The sequence below is a fragment of the Calidris pugnax genome, unplaced genomic scaffold (genome assembly GCF_001431845.1).
Source record: "Calidris pugnax isolate Ruff unplaced genomic scaffold, ASM143184v1 scaffold54, whole genome shotgun sequence".
Lineage (NCBI taxonomy): Eukaryota > Metazoa > Chordata > Aves > Charadriiformes > Scolopacidae > Calidris > Calidris pugnax.
The window spans coordinates 9,165,298-9,187,027 of NW_015090864.1; the positions used below are offsets into that span (position 1 = coordinate 9,165,298).

The window sequence follows — 21,730 nt, forward strand, 5'->3', positions numbered from 1 at the left end:
TGCTGTGCCTATATGAGAGGCTAATTTTCCAAAGACCTCTGTAAGAGAACGGAAAGAAAGAACCTCCTACACAGAGTGATTCAGAGCCGCATCTTAACTTAGATGCTCTGAATTGTCCTCTGGGGAATCTTCCCTCAGTCTGAGTTCTACATAAGGAGACTCATCTCCTAATTTAGCTATATGAACTAGGTGGCCTGAATTCTGGGGACTTGAATGCCTTCCCAAGAGCCCACTAATCCACGTGTGGACAGGAACCAACATACAAAACGAACCAACAGAGCGACTAAAAGTAAAAGCCAGGCTAGACAGGACAATTTTCCTGTGGTAAGCCTCAAGAATAAAACTTGAAAGTCCTGGCTTGCCCCTCCTCAGAAACAAGGGGCCTCTGCATTAGCTACCACCAAGGAGCTGTTGCTTCTTGTGTATATGTGACTGTGAGGGGATGGTGCCTTGTTCCTGCTGTCTTTCTCAGATCAGTGTTTTCTACAGGTGCGTGTCTTGAACACCTAACATGGATGGTTTTGTTTGTATTTCACCCAAGGTAAGCAAACATAAAACCAGCTATCTGAAAGTTAATAAAACCCAAATGTTCTACATCTAAAAACAAAAACTGAACTAAGATTTAAAGTATTTACTATACAAGAAGTTCACAGTCACTCTCCCCAAAATTAATATTTATCATACTTAATTAAACTCTTTCTTATATCCATGTATACTCCACTCCAAGCCTGAATAATAAATATTATTAATAATTATGGCTAGTACACTGATTCATGCAAACACAAATCACATATCTCTACAGTCTAAAGAGGTAGTCAGCTTTCATTAGGGGAAGTCCCAAGACATGAGCTCTGGCACTCCTGATTTTATGGAAGATTTTCTGTGTGCTTGTGACTTCTTTCAGTAAGTTAAAATAGCGTGTAACTTCATATTACCTTGAAGCCTCTTGTGACTTTTCTTCAGCAGCTTTAAGGTAACCTTTCCACTGCCTATGGCGACTGTGTTCTGCCATATGTCAGTGTCAAAGAACAGAAATTTTTTGTATGTTGCAATTTTTAGTGTAAAGGAGAGATGTGATCTCTTTGTCCATGAATCAGACAACAGCATGGTCCCAAAGAAGTGAATATTCCACCAATGATTTCAGGAAAACTTGTCATTTCCAGTGTAAAAAGTTCCCCAGTGGTCTTTCTACACTTTTGAAATTAAGAAATATCTTAGAAAAAATTATTTTCACCCATACTCTCTGATTTGTAGGAGCTATATGCATCAAACAAGAATTTTGACACTTTTACAACAGACTGAATCAAGTGTTATCCTTCACAAAACTATACCTTATAGCTCAAAATTTTATAAATCTATTATAAATCTAAATATTATTTTAAAATAAAACTGTAGCAATTAAAACTCACAGTTTTGGAGTAAAAGAACACTAGCTACACCCTTGGGCTTTTTATTACTTCCTTTGACTAATATCTAATTGCTTTCAGTTGTTATCTCTCTTCTCTCTTAATGCCTTAGTTGATGGTCCAATTAAACCAATCACTTTATATGGCCCAAAAGAAGTTTTGATTTAAGGGGACTGAGGCTGGTGCACTCAGGAAGCCTTAGCATGTTTTTAAAGAAGGGTACATGAAATTTTCACACTCAGGAAACACACATATAAAAAAGTACATCAAAATACTAATGTATTCTACTTCAACATATGATACTTTCTCTGGGAAAAAAAAAAAGGTAGCATATGATTTGTCTTAAGTAGGAAAAGCAGCATGATTTTAATGTCTATTTTTGTATTAAGTCTCCTAAGACAAATGTTCTGCCCCATCTGCCAGCACAAACTGAACGGCTCCAAAATTCCTTCCTCTCCATTTCTTGCTGGTGTTTATCCTCCAATGTGTTCTCTGCATATATTCGTTCTCTGCCACATGTGCCTGTCAGATGATTTAGAAATATATAACTGCCTTGTGGCTACTTTGTTTGATGTAGCTTTGACATTCACATCTCTGTAGATCTTAGTCTTTGAAACGAATGGAGGGAAAAAAAATGTCCTAAAGCAGCCTTTATTACCATTGTTACTTCATTGATTTCAGATAAATTCAAGCAGAAATAAATCTGGACCAATAGTATTCAAGACAGCATTAGTCTGTTAGGAGCACTTAAGAACTTATTAATTAGTCTAAATTGTTATTATGATATCAAGCTGCAAATGCAAACATCCCTCAAATACAGAGCCCCAAATGCAATAAAACAGTGGTAAAAAGATAAAAAAAAAGCAGAATACAGTAAGTCTGCCACCTGATGACACAATTGATGTCACAAGTAATTTGCTTAAAACCTTGTCACCAACAATGACTAATCCTAAATATTTAGGGAAGCATCTGTAGAAAGACAGACTGGTAGAAATATTTTCCAGAACAGGGCTGCAAAATCAGTCAGGGCATTTCTGAACCAGAGGTGGTTTGTGTTTTAGAAATTAATGGGGTTTTTTTCTTACACTAATTTGTGCATCAGGTTTTTCTAATGCACCTAAACTTTAGTATTCACAACAAACTTTGGCAAGGACTTTGTCAGCTTGATACTACATTGTTTGCAAAGCCACTTCTTTCTGCTTGTTGTCAGCTTGTTTCCCAATGAGAACGTGGCATACGCAGTGTTAGAAGGACTGTTTGTTATACAAAACAAAACAAAATTGATGGCCTCTTGTTCCCATTCTGAAGGCACAATAGTCAAATCCTACACAACTTCTCCATGCCAGTCATGATTTTACAGACCTCTGTCATATCTTTCCATCAGTCATATCACTTTAAACAGACTCCTATTCTATTTAATCTTTCCCTGTACACCAGATGCTCCGTACCTTTGATCTTCCTTGTCACGCCTCCCTATATCTTTGCCCATAATAATGTACCTTTCAGAGAGGGAGCAGAACTTCATGCGTTTAGGGATGCAGGCACAACATGGTTTTGTAACAATGACATAATGATGTTTTCTGTTTTTTTTCCTCTCTGCTTCCTGAGCATCTAATTTGCTTTCGTTGCTGCTATTGAGCACTGATCTGGCATTTTCACACAACTATATATTATAACCTCAAATGTCATTCCTGAGTACTTACAGTTAGCTCAGTGTCCATCACTGTGTATGTTACATTAGGACTGAGGTTTTATTCACCCCTAAGTATCACATAATGTCTATAAAAATTGAATTTAATCTACTAATTTATTGTCCAGTCTCTCCTATGTCCTTCTTCAATGTTACACAGTCAGCCCTCGTCTTGAATATCTTGAATATCTCAACATCCTCAGCAAGCTATTCTGTTCTTTTCTACAGATCATTTATGAATCTGTTGAAGAGCACAAACCTCTGTGGAATTCAGCTGGTGACATCTCTGCATTGTGAAAATGGAACATTTATTCTTACCCTCTGCTGTCTCTCTTTTTACTGACTGTTTATCCATGTGAAGACCTCCCTATTACCCCAGAGCAACTTAGCTGCTTTGTTGAGAGATATTGTTGAAAGTCATTCGGAATTCCATGGGAACCATATCTATCGTATCTCCCTCCTACACACACTTGTTACTGAATTCAAGGGCCTGAAGTTGGGAGGCAGGACTATCCTATTCAGAAGTTGAGCCATTGCTAATATGCCATAGACATCCTTGTGTCCACTAATTTTGTACTTAGGACAATTTATACTAATTTATCCAATATAGACATCAGGTTTAGTGATTTGTCATTTTTGTCAATCTTCTCTTTTCTACAAACTAGTATTATATTTACCTACTTCCAGTCTGGTAGTATGAGGCTTTCCCATCACACCTACTACCTCAGCTATTTCATTCTGGAGAGCTGTTTGAATCATTTTGAGCAAGTATCATCTGGCCATGGTGACTTATTACTCTTCATTTGTCTATTTGGTCCATAAATTCAATTTCAGACATCATCTGATAAATTTCCCACAAAGAAGGATTCTTTCACAGAAAACTTGCTAAATATTTAAATAGTGAGCATGGCTTTACAATTTTTTTTTTTTTTTCACTAATGGTGTCTTTTTCTCAAAGCTGTTTTTCAACACCTTTGATCCTATGGACTCTGTGAAAGGCATCCTGCCCCCAATTATTTTGAAAATTATTTATTATTAGTTTTTAAAAATTTTGCAAGTTACATGTCCAATTTTTTTGCCTGCTCTGCTACATTTTTATACTTCGCTTGCCATTAACATTGTTTCTATTTTTCTCTTTTGGACATACCTCAGATTTCTTGACATATCTTCTAGTAACTTCCATTGTCATTCTGTTTCACCATATTGGCTTGATTTTGGTCTTCCTCAACTTCTTTTACTATATGGCATGAATTTGTCTGGAGTTCCTAATATAATATCTTTAAATAATCCCCATAGAAATTGAAAGTATATAACATTTTTCGTAGCTTCTTTAGTATATTTTTAACTATATATTTCTTCCCACTTAATGTATTTTCCATTTTTTTTTACTTTCAGCACAGGAATAGTGGATTTTTGTGCATTTGCTGGCATGTTGAATCTAAGAAAAAAATCCTGTTACAGAGCAGTTCATTGAGAGAAACATTTTCAATCGAGTCTTTCACCAATGCTCAGGACCAAGCTGCTACTTCTCATAGATTCCCTGACTGCCTAGTTCCATCAAACAGTCAACAGTGGGGTCAAAAAACGTGGATGTGGCAATTCATCCAGACAGGACCCAATCTTTCTAATCTCACTCAGCATGTCACACCATCCATTTTAAGTCTAGCATATTTCCCCTACTGTATTGCATATTTTATTACTTGTTTATATAATTTTTTTTTTGTTTTATTCTTTATTCTGTATTCCTTTTCCTATGTAGAACTGGAATTTCAATCATAACTCACCAACATGGTGATGTGAAGACAACAATATAGACAACAAGCAAGCAAAATAGATAACAATAACAAAACAAATAATAACGACTGAACACTTATATGTAGCCAATTGTATTGCTCATAACGGAGTGTGGACAGGCCCCACAACCTATCTGTGTAGAGAGCACAATGCATGATCAAAAGAGAGAGACTATATATGCTGTAAAAATAAAACATTAAATGTCTTCGCTTCATCACTTAGTGGAGTCTGTTCCCTTTGTTGCCGCACACAGAGATTTTAATAAGATTGCAGACAGGCCACAAATATCCAGAACCCAAAGCAGGGTTGTTGAATACATAGATGCCTGAGCAATTTTGTGCTATTACCACACTGTGCAAATCTCAGTAAGATCCAAATGGTAAAATATATTTTCCATACATTATGCACACACACGATGTGCAATACCTTAAGCATTCTTACATTTCATGGGAAAAAAAGTACACATTTTGCCCTCACCTGTGCTGAAGGAGATCCAGAATCTTCACCATAAAATATTAAATCATGCAGTAGATCTTCCCCAGACTCTGTAGCATGCAGAAGAAGTGCATACTTTCCTGCCTCCTCAGAAGACTGATACACAGGGTAAAGGAGCATCTTAAAGTCTACTGTGAGCAAAGGAATGTAACTATTTACTAACATTGCTAACAAACAGTGAGGAATATGAAATAAAAGCCTATTACTGGTGGATATTAAGCAGCTGTGCAACCAGAGATGTGTTTTTCATCACGTCACATTACAGCTTCTGCTTCAGAAGTCTTCTCTTCTGAGACTGCACAGCTCTTTGCAAACTTTATCAAAGCCCAGAAAACTTTCTTTCTGTGTTAGGCCTTCTGTTATTTTTCCCACTTAAAGGAAGATCTAAGGGACTTCACAAAGGTCACACAAATGGCACTGGTTAAATTAAGGGTGTGTGTCAAACTGATTGAGTTTAATACATGGAAGATTGTAAGGAGACCACAAACCACTTATTGTCCTCTCAGTTCCTCTGGCCTCAGCCAAAAAAAAAATCAAACAAGTGAGCTACTGTAAACAAAATAATAGTGTCTACTGCAAAATTCACATCAACTTAACTAGGTAACTTAAAATACTTTGTCTTAACCAATTAAACTGATTACTTCCATATTTTGTATTTCAAACAGGTTTTTATTTTCCTAACACATGTATGGGTAAAGAGTAAATTAAGGGAACAAGAAGAAAATTAAAATTTTATGATGAACAATTACAACATACACATAAATATTTATTCTTGTATCACACAAGATACTAGTTTTGCTGCCAGAAAGCACTAAGTGGGGTTCCCTGAATCACAAAAGCATGGATATAGCAACTCTCTTCCTTCTTCTTTCTTAGTAGTATATAAGGAAAAGCTCTTCCTAGAGTCCCTCTAATTGTAACTGGGGCATTACTACAAAGACCACTTATATGTTCACCTGAACTGAAACATATATTAAAGTCTGAGCCATCATACACATACAGAAATTAGTTGCAATATGAATGTAAGAATGCGTGTGGGAAGAACCACAAGTACAGTCTCATGTTCCTTCCCAGTTTAGTAGTTAGGGCATCCAACAGTGGAGAAAAAAGATCCCTTCCTTCCAGAATGTCTATATATTGTAATGCTCCATTATCACTACAAGGTCCAAAAATAGTACATATTTTGTATGTACTATGTAATAATCAAATTTCTAAAGTCTTTCCTATTCTACCGTCAGACCACTGACCACCTCTCCAGTGTCTGGCTGCCATCAGGCTGCTCACTGATGGAGCCAGCGCTGCTCAGGTCTCAGACACGTGTGGGGCAGGTTTCTACAGCAGGGATAGGAAAGACTATTTCCTTTCCACCTCTTTTCACCTATAAGTGCCCAGTTCTTCAGAGTCATCTTCAAAGCTGAGAAGTCATGGTTTTCAATCTCCCCAAGGTATGGTATGTGTGGACTCTAAGAATTCCACTTCTTGGGGAAGAATCATTATGTTTTCTTCCTTCTACCCTTCTGTTTACCCTTAGAAAGAGCTCTGTTCCCAGGATCCTCAAAAACCTAATTTTCAGTTCAAACTACTGGGGCAAGAAACTGAGATACCCTATTGGTCCATTTTTCTCCACTAGCTAGCTATAGGTGGCTTCCAGCTCATCATTTAGATGTTTTGCATCATTTTCACTGCTCCCTCACTCCCTGCTTTGACTATATTCAGAGAAAAGTCTTACCTTTCTCTTCAGAGATAAATCTCTTAATGTGGAGAGACTATGGCCTTAACTATGTTTGCAATTGTCTGGTTTTTGTGCAGTAAAGACCTAAGTAAAGTTTTAGAAACCAATATTATTTTCAGTAAAGCACTGAAATGAGTAGTGAACCAGTGAAGGAACCTAAGTCTACTAAACTTATTCATACATTGTGGTATGATAGAAAATTCATAAGTCTAGCTGTCCACAGAAAAGAAGCTGTCCAAAGTGATCATGAAAGAACAGATCCCAGAGAATATTTGAAAAAAGAAAACAAAACAACACTTTCATTATCAGAGAAATTCAGGCATCAGTGGTAAATGACCAGACCAGGAATGGGAGAACGTTCTAAGTTTATATAAATGCATAAGTAGTAGCTGGCTTACACTGGCATGGTTTGCTTTTTCTTGAGAGTGAACCACTTGCACCTGAACAAGTTAGAGAATTGCTTATAAAAATATATACTAAAAAAAACTATATTCAAAATACTTAAGCAAATCCCCAGGGCAGACAGTGCTGAAGTCTAAATGTCACTGCTCTTTTGGAGCCAAGATCAACCTATAACCTTATCAGAATACAAATTATGTCAGTGAACAACATCCAAAACGTGCAGAGGCATTTCAGAGATTTTTGGCATTCTAATTTACGGATTTCAGTTGTTTATTCTAACTTTCAGACTGCTTCTTTGGAGAAAGACTTTGGTTTAGTTCATATTTTCTTTAGTTTGTATCTTCTTTATTGGTTACAAAAGTCCAGAAAATCTATCACTTTTATCTCTGTGCATTTTGATGACGCATAATACTGATTAGAAAGTGTCTCAGCTGGTAATAAGTTCCCTTCATAATTTTTTTTCAAATGCTGTTTTTATGCAGTTCATACAGGAATCCAATTAGCATATCATTGTGACTGATTAAATATGCCTCACTTAAATTTACATGTCAAAATACATACTGTACTTAAACAAACAGACAAGGATGCCAGTCTTCTGTAAACAGCTTTGCATGCATAAGCTAACTCAGAAACACAAAAGCTTATATTTAAATTCTCAGTGTCTACCTGAATAAAGATAGAGTGAAAGGGAGACAGAAAGGTAATGTTACTCATGCATGAAGTGAGAGAATGAATATAGACATTTGTCTCTCTTTGTCTCTGAAGAAAACTATTGACAAGAGATTCCCCATCTGCATATGAGGCTGTCACGTCAGATTAGCTCATCAGGTAATGGAAATTTGGCCTCTGATCCAGAAAAGGTCCCTATGCACTAAGAATCGAGACTGTTTCAAAGAGATTGTATTATCTTAGACAGCAGGATTAAATTAATATGGGAATGACTTCTACTGGAGGAAATTTTTTGTTAAACATGTGCTAATGTTTATTATGCAGAGCATCCACTTCTCATGAGTGATCTTTCTTGACATTTATTCATTACTTTTTGACCTTCCCTGCAACTGAAAAACAAACAAGCAAAGTGCACCCCCTATGAAGCGTGGATGATATGGTTTCAACCAAATCCTCTAAAGACGCTATAGGCTAACACACATTATGAAACAGTAGCAGAAATTACACTGTGTTGAGATAGATCAAATTAATACCCCAAAATTGGAGAAATTATTGAGGTCAATCATAAAGGCCTGGACTCACAAAACGGATGTTGTAGCTACTTTTCTTAACCAGCAAAGGGAAGACCCCAGTTTCAGTTCTTTCTCCAATGAGTAGTTCGCTAATTTACATTAAATATGCAATGAAGAAAGGACTTGGAGATGAGCCACAAAACTCCTGAGGAGTGCCCACATAGTAGGCTGCAGTGTTCCCTTCTGCTCTCATGCACTCTAGGTCAGTGAACCGTGCAAAGTGTAACAGCATCCAGAGGAAAGTCTCAGAATCTCCTCCCAGTACTTTAGTCACACCATGATTAAGGAGATGGGTTCAGACTCCCCAAGGCAGAGGCAAACAGTGAGTTCATATCTTCATACTGACCAAGTGCACCTCTGAGAGGAGACTGAGCTTTCATCTACAGAAATTAATCAGGAAGACTGATTACACAGATTTGCATTGTGTTTGTAGTACAAGCCAGAGGGAATCAACACGTCAGGAAAGTAGAAAGAAGTTGTAGAGCAAAAGACAAAACATGCTGTATATGACTAGATACATTTGGGAGTTGCAAACAGTTCCAGGTGAACTCAAGTCTTCTTTATGACCTCAGTGGAAAATTGGATTAGGCTACCACTGAGCATGGCAGAAAACAAGAGGCTACCTCAGCCTTGACTTTAATGATGTCCCACACGTAAATCAACATGCAGTTAATTTGATCCATATCATCTGCTTCTGATTTCACACAAACAAGAAGAGCAATGGGAGGAACAATACATAACAAAGAGATATTTTCTGCAGAGCAGTGATATATAAGGTTGAGATAATCTATGAAATTGCATACATTTATTAACATTGAAGTGCCTCAATCTTCTGCATATTCTAGTATAGAAAGATGAACTACGTAACTCAAGTAAGAATCTGAAATAAGAAACATGATTAAAGGGCATTTCAAAATAAATTTAGGATGTTGAAATAGTGAAATAATAGAAATATCAGGACAATGAAATGACATCTTGTTATTGACATTACAAAAAGCACAGTTCTCATTTAATCTAAAATTAGGGGTATGTATCAGTGGTTCTTATTAAATCCATACATTTTTTCTGTTACTTCATTTAATATATTAAAAATTTAGAACAGATTTCTACTTTTTTCAGTATCAGCAATTTAGAATGTTTTTTTGCCAGATGTAATACTGGCAGAATTAAATGCAGTTTAATTTTTATCCCAAAAGTGAAGAAATGTTTTTAACAAGCTTGAATTCACATCACAATCTTCCGTCTATATTAATAGCAATCTGAATTGTGAACGTTCTAAAAGAAATTGAAAACAGAAATTTATTGTTATAGCTTTAATTGCTGTCAAAAGGATGATGTTTTAATACTGACAGTGATAAGTGATGTAAAATTTTCAAATGCTACAGCAGGGAGAAAACAGTTATTTTAGTTAGTTCAAATCCAGTGCCTACCCACTTATTTTATCTTTGCTGGAAGCCAGGTACAGATGCTTAATAAAAGTACAAAAACTTCTTACTGGACAATCACAGAAAAGAAATCAGTTGTGGGAAACCTTTAACTTCTTTTTTACTTCCTAAAAATGAAGCATATCCCTTTATGAAAATTTATCACTAGTAACACCAAGCGACTACTGATGTTTTAATTGTTAATAGAAAGCTATAGACACAGTACTGAAGGTGAGGCGTCACCAGTGCCCGGCACAGGGGGACGATCACTTTCCGAGTCCCACTCACCACACTGTTCCTGATACAGGCCAGGCCAGGCCTTCTTGGCCACCTGGGCACACTGCTGGCTCATGTTCACCCTGCTGTCAACCAACACCGCCAGGTCCTTTTCTGCCAAGCAGCTCCAGCCACTCTGCCCCCAGCCTGTAGCACTGCATGGGCTTGTTGTGATCCAAGTGCAGGACCTGGCACTCGGCCTTATTAAACCTCATCCCATTGGCCTTGGCCCATTGATCCAGCCTGTCCAGATCCCTCTGCAAAGCCTTTCTACCCTCCAGCAGGTCGACACTCCCACCCAACTTGGTGTCATCTGCAAACTGACTGAGGGTGCCCTCAATCCCCTTGTCCAGATCATTGATGAAGATGTTAAAGAGAACCAGCCCCAACACTGAGCCCTGGGGGACACCACTTGTGACCGGCCACCAACTGGATTTAACTCCATTCACCACCACTCTCTGGGCCCAGCCCTCCAGCCAGTTTTTAACCCATTGGAGAGTATACCCATCTAAGCCATGGGCATCCAGGAGGTTCTGTGGGAGACTGTATCAAAGGCTTTACTTAAGTCCAGGTAACAAACATCCACAGCCTTTCCCTCATCCACCAAGCAGGTCACTTTGTCATAGAAGGGAGATCAGGTTTGTCAAGCAGGACCTGCCTTTCATGAACCTGTGCTGGCTGGACCCGATCACCTGGGTGTCCTTCATGCACTGCATAATGGCACTCAGGATGAGTCACAATCCAACCAACAATGCATGTAATATTCTCCCTATTAAAGCTGAGAAAAACCACAAGAAAATACTGAAAAATCGAAAATCACATTGAGTAAAATTGACAAGAAACACATCTGTGATTTAGGAGCATATGGCTTTTTCCTTATTTTTTAAAGGCAATGACATTTAAAGCTGTTAAATAAGATATGTCCAAAATGGGATCTCTTGAAGTTTTTATTCATAACACAACTAAAATTGAAATTCTTCTTAAAATAATGAAAAAGAATGTTTAATAATATAATGGATTATTTGATTAGGAAGTGGCAAAAATAAAAGGGAGAAGACATTGACTGCATGCTTGAGGAGGCTAACAGTGTAAGTTTAATGGCTGACAGAATTATGTATGCTGAAAGATTCTCTTCCAAGTAGAACATCACTTTCCCTGGTTCCCACAATTTAATGATTTTTTTTCTCCTTTTTTTTTTTCACTAAGTCCAAACTCCAGTGAGGTAATGGCTTGAACAAAAGGCAAGGCAAGACAAGGCTAAAACACGTTGGTAACCCTCTAGTGGAGATGAACATAAGAGGGATAAACACTTCTCAAGAAAAAAATTAAGTAATTCCTTTCAAGGGAATAAATATGATTGTTTCAAGCACACTGCTACACACCCTGACTGTATATTGCAATAGCAAAACCACAAAGCATTAATAGCTGTGCTGGAACTTTCCCTACTGCCTAAGTAAATTGTTCCCCTCATTTTGTGCCAAAATGTATGTAGCTGTATATCTAATGATTCAAGGTGAAATGGACTGAGCTGTGTGCAGGAAATGTTGAAGCAATGATACCTCCAAGGGATTCTTAGCCATCACATGCCTACATGAGACCTCCAGAAGGTCTCCCTAATGCAGGTTGGCCTGGGCACACTCCTCCAGCAGGTTCATAATGAAGTAAGAATAGGGTTTTTTTGGCAGCATGCCTTTTGCCCAAATTTTCTTAAATATCCAGGGAAGAGGAGAGTCAAACCAAATTTTGTCCCAAAAAGGACAAAAAAATGTGATGGGAAGGTTACAGTGTGATAACTAGCAGAGCCTCAAATTACAGTCTAGTTAATCCCTGAAAGGATGTCATTGCCTTATTGCTATAAATATTGTCAGGAAAGAACAACATAAGCACTGTTGTTGTTTGAAAACCACAGGAGCCTTTATCAGCAATGAGGAGCAGGTTGAGAGGAGAATTTTAGGAATGTATGTGCTTTAGTTTTCAAGTTTCAGTGTTGTGTTTTGGTGTTTTTGTCAGCAAGTTTGGCAGATTTAGTTATATATGTGCAATGTGTAAAGGTAACAGCATTGTTTATCAGTATTAGATAATTTTATAAAACTAATGGCTTCTAGAGGAGTACTCAGAGGTGCTCCAGGCCACAATAATGCAAAAGACTTCTGCAGAGGTGGGGAGGAAGATGGGAGGGAGGGGAGTTAAAAGAAGTGACAATTTACATCAGAACCAAGCTAGCCTTAAAAATACATAAATTTCAATATCAATTGGAATCTACCAGAAAACATCTTTCAAAAAGGCCTACTGTTCTCCTGCACTGATGTGAAAACTGGTGATTTTACTTTTATCACATACTGCTGTTTCTTGCCAAAAAATGGCAGCCTCCTTGGAGCACAGTCAAAGCCAATGACTGCGACAGAAGCACTGAAACTGTCACGGTCATTTCTGTTAGGACAGCTCAATTTTGTTTGAGTTTTTTCTTAGAATTTGAAAGAAAAAATATTATTAAGTGTACAACAATTATTTTTAAGTGGATGGAGTTTACTCTTAGCAGAAGCTAGGTGTGCACTGAAGTAGAATAAACCATTACTAAGTGACTTGCATCTCCCATTGAACATCGAGAACGCTGAGAATTAAAAAGCTATTAAAACTAAGGAATACTGTAACGATGGAACATAAAAGCAAATGTATGCAGGTGAACATTATAACCTACTTGACCACTAAAAATCATTTCCAGGTATGTATTTATGTCTTTTATTTCTACCCTCAGCCTATTTTCCTTAATACTGGAAGAATCCAATGTTTCCTTAATAAAGAGTATGGGCTTCCATAAATAAAAACTAAGTTTGAAACTCTAAACCTATATGGTTGTGGTGCTTAGAAGGTCAATGTCTTCCAGGAAATATACAATTATGAACTTCATTAACGATTCAATAATATCGTAGTTGAAAGGAAAGAGTCGCAGCTCAACTACATAGGGCTGGAAGTTGCCTAAGAGTCAAGCAAGCTGAGATCCAGCCTTTTCATATGTTAAGAAATTTAACATCATAAATAAGGCTACACCGCTATTGAAGAATGTTTTCACTGCATTAGAGCCATCCTCGACCTTATGTCACGTGCACAGACAGAAGTACCAGTGAAGCAGGTATAACTTTATAAATCCACAGCCAACAAAATGCCACCCTTTTCCCCAGCTTATTTATTCTGTTGACTAAATACAGCACTACATGCCATTTGAGATGACCCAAGCACCTAAGGTATCAGTAAGGGGCCTGTAGAGGTGACACAGGACCATGAGAAACCAGCACATTCCTGAAGCAGCATCTGGCACAGAGCTGCATCCCATCTTCTTTGCATAAGGGAAGGCAGAAACACTTTGCTCCAAAAACTGCTGCCTATCCATCAACTGCCCATATTAAGTCTGAAATGTGCTCTAAAGGCGTTGAGAGAGATCTAAGGGATTTGTTTCCATTGGGAGATCTTGGTTGGCCCTAAATTTAAGAAAGACTCCCATTGTAGTTAATGGCGAATAACAGGATCCTCAAGGGAATGGTATATACTTGACCTACCCTAGACACCAATCATAAGTGTGATAGACATGGATGAGATAGATGAGATATAGGAGATACAGATGAGACAGACATCTCTCATGGGATGAAATGAATTACCCTCTGGAAGCACTTATTACATTCAACTGATTGTAAAGGGAGCCAAGGTTGACTAGCTTACACTTAAAATATCTAAAAGACAGACACCCGAGTTAGAGGAGATGAAATCCACTCTTATGTTTAAATTTGATTACAAAGAATTGAGTTAGCTGACACAATACTGACCATGACTGATTGGGTCTGTGCACAGAAGGACAACTCCAATTCAACATTGAGCTGCAAAGCAGCTACTGTAATTAGTTGACATGATGCTAAACACAACTTTTTTTCTAAAGCGTTCAGTCAGTTCATTTTTAACATGAGCAGAACAGTTTACCAGTTAAGGGATGTAGTCTCAGAAATACATGAGAGTTAAGAATGATGCATCTGAGGGATTTATAGGAAAAAAAACACATTGCAATTCTATTCTGGAGACTTTAAAATATTAATTAATATAAAATATTAATTCCCATTTTAAAATGGGAAATTGCATATGTTCTGATTAACACATGAATTAGTGCTGAAATAAAAATTAGAGTTCTTCATTGCTAAACTGAATGCCTTTTTGAAAAGCAGGCTATATGAATTAAAAAATTGACACATTTTGCCAGTGTAAACTGACAATATTTGAAAGGCTTTTCTTTAAAATAAAATGTGAAATTAGACTGTATACTGTCATAAGTTGAGTGAAGCTATCTTGATTTAAAACAGCAGAATTTCTGTTGCCATAAGGACAGACAAGGCAGTTAATACATGTACCGAAACTTTTAAATTCCAGTACAGTTTATACATATGAAGATATTTATGTAAAATAATAGCCACAGAATTATAAAGAGAAACAAGTGACAACATTAATGCATGACTGGAATTTTATGTTTTGCTAAAGATGACTAATGAACTGAACTCCTATGGAAATACAGTCTGCACGAAATTCTCATACCTACCCAATGAGTTCATAATGATTACTGCTATTACAATGAATACAAAATTAATGAATAATAAATTAAATACTTAGACTAAATTGATATTAGGAGGCTCTTTAAGTCATTAATTTTTTGTTACAGTCAAGTCACAATCCATAATAACCTTCTGAGAATAACAAGTTATGGATTTAATTACAGATAAAAAGAAATGTCTTCTATTAAAATGTGGGAAATTATGTCCTAAAAAATTAAAAATGGAGCAGATGTGGGAAAGCAGCAAAGAAGGTTCATAAACTAAAATAATAATATTAATAAAAAAGGAAATTAGAATGTCATATTTTTACTTGTTATGTTTTCAAAAGAAATATTCCAGGGTTAGGATAAAAGATGAACTAGCCAAGCATACTTATGAAAAGTTTGATTGGTTTGTGACACGTCAAGTGCAGAGAAGTTCATTCCTTTCTATACACAAAAATCTTGTCATAGGAATTAAGCTAACAGTCAAAATAAACGTCATATCTAAATTTTGCAATCCTCACTCAGGATTCATCAGATGTCTAAAAAGTGAAATTTTGTGCATATCATCTTCCCAGAAATCTTCCTAGAGAAAAAACAACTGTCAGCCCCATAGATACATGGCATTTTGAAAGTTTCAACATCTTTGGAAATAAGACATGGAAGGCATGATCTACCTCTGTGTGCTACCACATCTACTGTCGGAGATTCAATAACTGTTTCTGAATAAAATAGTGAAGACCGGAAATCTAATAGAATTCCTTATAACTGAAGTTCAGACATGAAAAAAAGAATTTGAGAACTATAAGGAGAAAGGCACAGTGAATTTAAAAACATATCAAAAGTTATTTTTTCTTGGAGTTGGTTTCTACATGAATGGCAATATCTGGTTCCTATAGCCATGTATTGTATCTCCAGCAGCGTTCAAAAGGAAAAGACTATGGAAAGACTATGGAAATCAGATATAACTGGTTTCATTTTTTTTTTTTTTAAATATGTACATTGCCTTTTAGCTACTACCTCATTAATGAGCCAAAGGCGTCAAAAGAGTGCAGAGTACCTTTAAATATAAAAGGTATAAATGTACTATCTAACTTAACATGTGAAAGTATCAACACAGACAACCACTCCTCTGTAATTGCCTGGTTGAGGGTTGAACAGCAACAGCTTTCACACCTCTACAGGGATCTACCCCAAACTCAGTTTTACCTCTTGTGATATCAACCACTAACAGTGGTTTAATGAACATGTGTGAATTGCATGTGTTTGTACAGAAATGGAACTAGGGGGATGAAGGATGCTCACCAGCAGTAACAGGACATTCTGCCAAAAGCCGACAGCCATTACTAGATACGCACTAAGAACCAAATGGAACTTATTCCTAGGGGTACCGGAATTTGAACTTGAAAGTACACACATGACAGTGAAAACATGCTGTGGACTGTCTGCTCTGTTACTAACCATTCTGTCTTGATAGTTTCCATTTACACTTTTTTCTTTTTCTTAGTGAAGAAATCAGAGATGAAAACATCTTTTGGAATGACAAGCCTTAGATACTTATTGCATTCTGTCTAAAGCAAAGATTTATTTAACTGTATGGCAATATTCCACTAAGTTTGTTTATAACTCTTAAGGGCAAGTTATAATTCATTTTGATACATATGCCTCTGCACATAAATATGTGCCAATTCTAACATTTATGATTGCTTGCAGTATAACAGATATCAGTATAAACCAGATATCAATTTAACAGCATAACAGAAGACAACAAATTAGAGTTTTTAAACTCTCTGATAGTCTTTACCTACAAGCAACACACCAAGAAACCAATATAATGTAAAAGATGTATGTACTTATTCACACTGGCAAAGAGTATCAGAGAAGCTGAAGCAATACATAGAAAAAAATGTGATAAATATGCAAACTCTGCCTCATCACCAGTTTAATAACAACAGAAGAGACTCAACTTCGTTGTCCACACTGTCACTTCTGGAAACAACTACCCATACCTCTGATACTCCAGCCTTCCCACATCTCCCAGCTTTCAGCTCTTTTTTTGTCCATTCTGCTGATTTCAGATATTTAGTTATCCTATGAGAGCTCTGCTGCCAGTAGGGAAAAGTATGGATAGAATATGAGAGGCAAAGAGACCAGAACGGAAAAGCAGAATCGCAGGAGGACTGAGAAATTCATCGCAAACATTTGAGTTCACCCATGTTTAAATTAGAAAACATGAAGGAGGCATCTGATTCTTTAAAGTTAACAAAATAGTAACTTACCATCAAATAATAATTGTTAACATATTTTCCTAAGTCTTATAGAAAGCAGAGTACTGGGAGCTGCCAAGTAAAAGATAGCTACTTGCTTAAAATGTCACCTAACTTTGCAAACATTATGTTGTAACATAAAATAACAGGTTCTACAGCAGGTGGAGTTCTCAATTTGAAACACATTAAAAAATTAGTGTTAAAATACTTTTAATCTAACATAAAATAATGTAATAATCTGGTTGAATTGTCAGTTCTTAAGTGGAAATAATATATGTTTGAACATGCCAATCCATTTTACAGCCAAGGGTAGTAACTACACCCAGTGTGGTTGATTTTAGCTGCACATTTCCCATTAATGCTAATGTGAGTTTCACAGCTATATCGCTGCACATGGGTAGAGAATATACCCTCCAGTTGTCAAATGGCAGTGAAAGAAGAGAATGAATACATGGTGATTCCCCTGAAGAGGAAAAATGCCAAGGAAAGAAATATCAGAAAGAATAATATAATACACAGAAACCATTCAGGGAAGGAAGGATGAGGGAGAAGGGGGGCGGGAAGGAGGCACTTTCTGTTCTTTTTCCAAAAATCAGTTGTGTTCTGGGTTCCCTGCAATGATGCAACAATTGAAAAAAGACTTAACAGCCTCTTATAAAAGGCCAGTCATGAAATTTAGAAGAAAAAAAGCATCTTTTTCTCAATTCGAGTCTATGTTTCAGATGGACCTACTACTTCTTTAGACCTAGATTTAAAGCTTTATCTCTTTTTTTTTTTTTTTTTCTATTTATCTACATGCTCTGAATTACATGTAAAGTAAAAAAAAAAATGGAGGAAGATTTTCATCAGTGCTGCATCCCTGTGGCTCTTTGCTGGTGACAGTTTAACAGTTTGTCTGGCAGAGCTGATCAAGGTTAAAAAAAACTGCCAAAAAAATGGTCCTTTTTTAACTGCTGCTGCTGCTATGAGGTTCCAGCCCAGCTCCAACTGCAGCCACTGAAACACTGCAACTTTATCTTACTAGGCTTAGGGTCTAGAATGAGGCTGTTAAATCCTGACCTGTATTTCCACAGTACATACCAGTCTGCCCAAACCCATTATTTTTTTAAAGTTTGCATTCCTTCTCCATGCAGGGTAATCATTTCATGGTCACTGTATACCTATATTAGGTATTTCAATTCAAGAACCAAAATCAGAGGGAATAAACAGTTAAATATGTGCATAATCACTGCAGACTTGAGGTCCTAGCTGGGGTTTGGAAGCAAAGCTGAACACCTTGAGTTCTTCTGAAAAATTCCCTATTTATCTCTTTCTGTCTTTTATATATAGATACACATGCACAGACTGTCTGTAGCACAAAGAATAGCATGATAAGGGAGAAAAACCATTTTCAGCTTAGAACAAAAAGCAGGTATACAACAACATGAAGAGGCAGTCAACTTTATAAAACAAATGATACTTTTTATAAAAATCTTCACTGTTTTCATAATTGTTTTAATATATTTATCTGAGGAGGTTGCTTGTTATCTTATATTTTGCTAAAGTACTTTATCAGTTTAAGATCTGTTATAGGAATCTGTTAATAAATATTGATATTGATAACTCCCACAAGAAAAATGGGAGCTTTTTACATGCATTGAATTTTTGTAAATGACATTCCCAGCAAAATTTTGCCACATTATCAAGGAAAATTAATACATTTTTTCTTTTCTTTTCCTTTGATTTTCTTTCAATGTAATTTTAAAGTATTAGTATTATTCACCCTGTGCATATCTATAACCAAATACACACATATGTACCATACAGATATAGTGTATATGCATGCATATATAATAGTACACTTACATATATGTGCATATAAATATACATTTCATTTGTACCGCAATATCAGTTTGCCCATATTCCTCCAATTTCATATCACATGCTTACTCCTAAGCATCCATTTAGCCAAATTTGTAAACTATGATAAATGAAATTACTCTGTATTATTAGTTCACTTACTCTGTATTATTAGTTCACTTATGCTCAGCACAAAACTACAATGAATACTGGTTTCCACAACTTCTAATTACAAAACATTAGCTACCTGAGTCTTCTCCAGCTGAGCAGATTAGCATAGATCTTCTCTGCTGACAGCTTTGACCTTCACTCCAGCAAACACTTGTCAAAATGCCAAAAGTAATTACCTGGCTGTTTAGGAAGGAGTAATGGGGTGTAGCTATCTACCTTTTCTTCTTACTGATCTAAAATGTCTATAAAACTTTGCCAAGAGGCACCCTCTGGATTTTGGCAAACACATTTTTTTTCTCATCTGTCTGTCTTTTTTTTTTTTGTGTGTTTTGATTTAATAGAGTATCAAATATTAGCTATATGATCTCCTATGATCTCCTGCCAGCCAATCCCATCACAATTCTGTGGCGCAGGATAAATAACCCACTAGACGGATCTTTCAACCAAAATGATTTTATGATTGCTGTCATCCCAATCTTGTTGCACTGATGCAACCAGGAAAAAAAATACAAAAAAGTAGCAGAAGCAGCACAGGAACAAATGATCATAATTACACTATAGGAGACCATACTGTCTATCCTCTGAATTATCTTAAAAAACCATTATGCTCTAGCTTTTCTTTTATTTTCATAAAAAGCCTTTTTCCTATTCATATTTCAGATCTACAATTAAGAAAACAAACAATTTACAGGTACTTCTTGAAAATCTATGGCTAGATTAAGTCTAGCATGTCTTTTGGCTTCAGCAACATAAAGCCGTACAATATCTCTTAATATAGAATGCTCAAACTTATAGGAAATATTTTCCAAAGAGAACAAAGCGACTTAAGATGTTTTCCTGAAGACTAAAGAATACTAGGAAGATTAAATATTTGCAGATTATTACAACAGTCATTAATCTCTAAATCCTGCATATAATTTTTTTCAGACAATGGAAAATAGCATCTCCAAATAAGAAGAAGATCAAAGATCTATAAATATGACTCCATTTTATCTTACTTGTCTGAATTGATATCTGGAGTTCGAAAAAGCTCAGGGGAAAAAAAAATTAGCTTTATTTGATCACAGATAGTCCAGAAAACAAAATTCGTGAACACTTGCCCCATAGTCCCAACATTCCCTAGCAATTGTGCAGGCCATCAGGTAGCAGCAGGAGCTGCTGAAGTAGCCTTCAAACCATAGGACAAAGACAGCAAGCAAAACTTGCTGAAATACAAATGTGAATACTGCTGACTAAGCAAACTTAGTTTACTTTCCCAAAGCTCTCAAATAATTCCTTGTCCCAATGTCAAGAGCTCATTATTTCCCCTCTCAGATACATTCCTCCATGAGCTATCGGCAGTGGAAGGTCATGCAAGTGGCTATTTTCAAGACAGATGGTATGTGAATCCTCCGGACCTCCTAACTAAGCCTTTGTCAGCCAAAAACTCTCCACATGCCCTTTTATCCCAGGTCATGTTTGTGCCTCCTTCCCAAGATGTCATCTCATAAATCGTGTTCTACCAAGAGAACAGATTCCTACCAGGTTGGGGTCAGCTGCCCCTACACGTTGTTACCAAAACACCATGCTTCTGGAGAAGTGCCTTTTCATGTTATTGCTGTTCTCCAGCAAAAAAAGGGATGACAGCCTGATTCTAAGATGATTCGGCGTGTAATTGATTTTGAGTTTTTCCTTGTGCTTTAAATAACAGCTATTTCTCATAGAGCCCTGAAGTAACACCACTCTCTCTCCCTCACAATTTTTTACTATTTGGCTGATATGAAAATTATTCCTTACAATCACAAGATTCCTAGTCATCCAATTTGGTATATTAAAAATAGGATATTTAGTTACATCAGATAAAGAACATTTTCCTGTTTGTACCAACTAAAATAGAACATAGTCCCCTGTTCCACACAGTGCCTACTGCTTATTTGCATGCATAGTTTAAAATTGTTAGGTTTATCTTGTTCCGCATTTTGAAAAGTTATAATCAATCTGTCTAATGGATGGAAAAAATGTACTGACTGTTCTTTTTCAGGTAAAGGCTAGGTTACAATATGATCTGACCTAAATTAGGGTCTCTTTAATCCTCTTATTTATGCTTACCTAAAAAGTTACATATTCACCAAAAAATATTAGATCAGCCTTAACTATTCTTTACAGAAAAGCTAACTTTTATGTACCTGCCTTACCATATTTCTTCTTACTGTAACATTTCTAAATAATTTGTTTTAATATGCATGGGATCTGCTATAAACAGTTTCTTAAATGCACTGCACAAAAATATATAAAAAATTTTGAAAGCACTTTAACATTATAAGATGCCTGGAATTGTAAGGATTATTGTTATATATGGCATATTGCTTATATATTTCCATTTCCCTGGAAAATGCTTACCATAAAAATGTTAAATAAAAGCAATTTTGCTAAATAATATGATG

At 36.3% G+C, this 21,730-nt stretch overlaps 1 protein-coding gene across 1 annotated transcript in view; it reads right to left on the minus strand.

Annotated features, from left to right (window-relative positions):
- PTPRN2 (protein tyrosine phosphatase, receptor type, N polypeptide 2) overlaps positions 1–21,730 on the minus strand; it is a 644,397-nt gene that overhangs the window by 324,835 nt on the left and 297,832 nt on the right. The window lies entirely within an intron of this gene.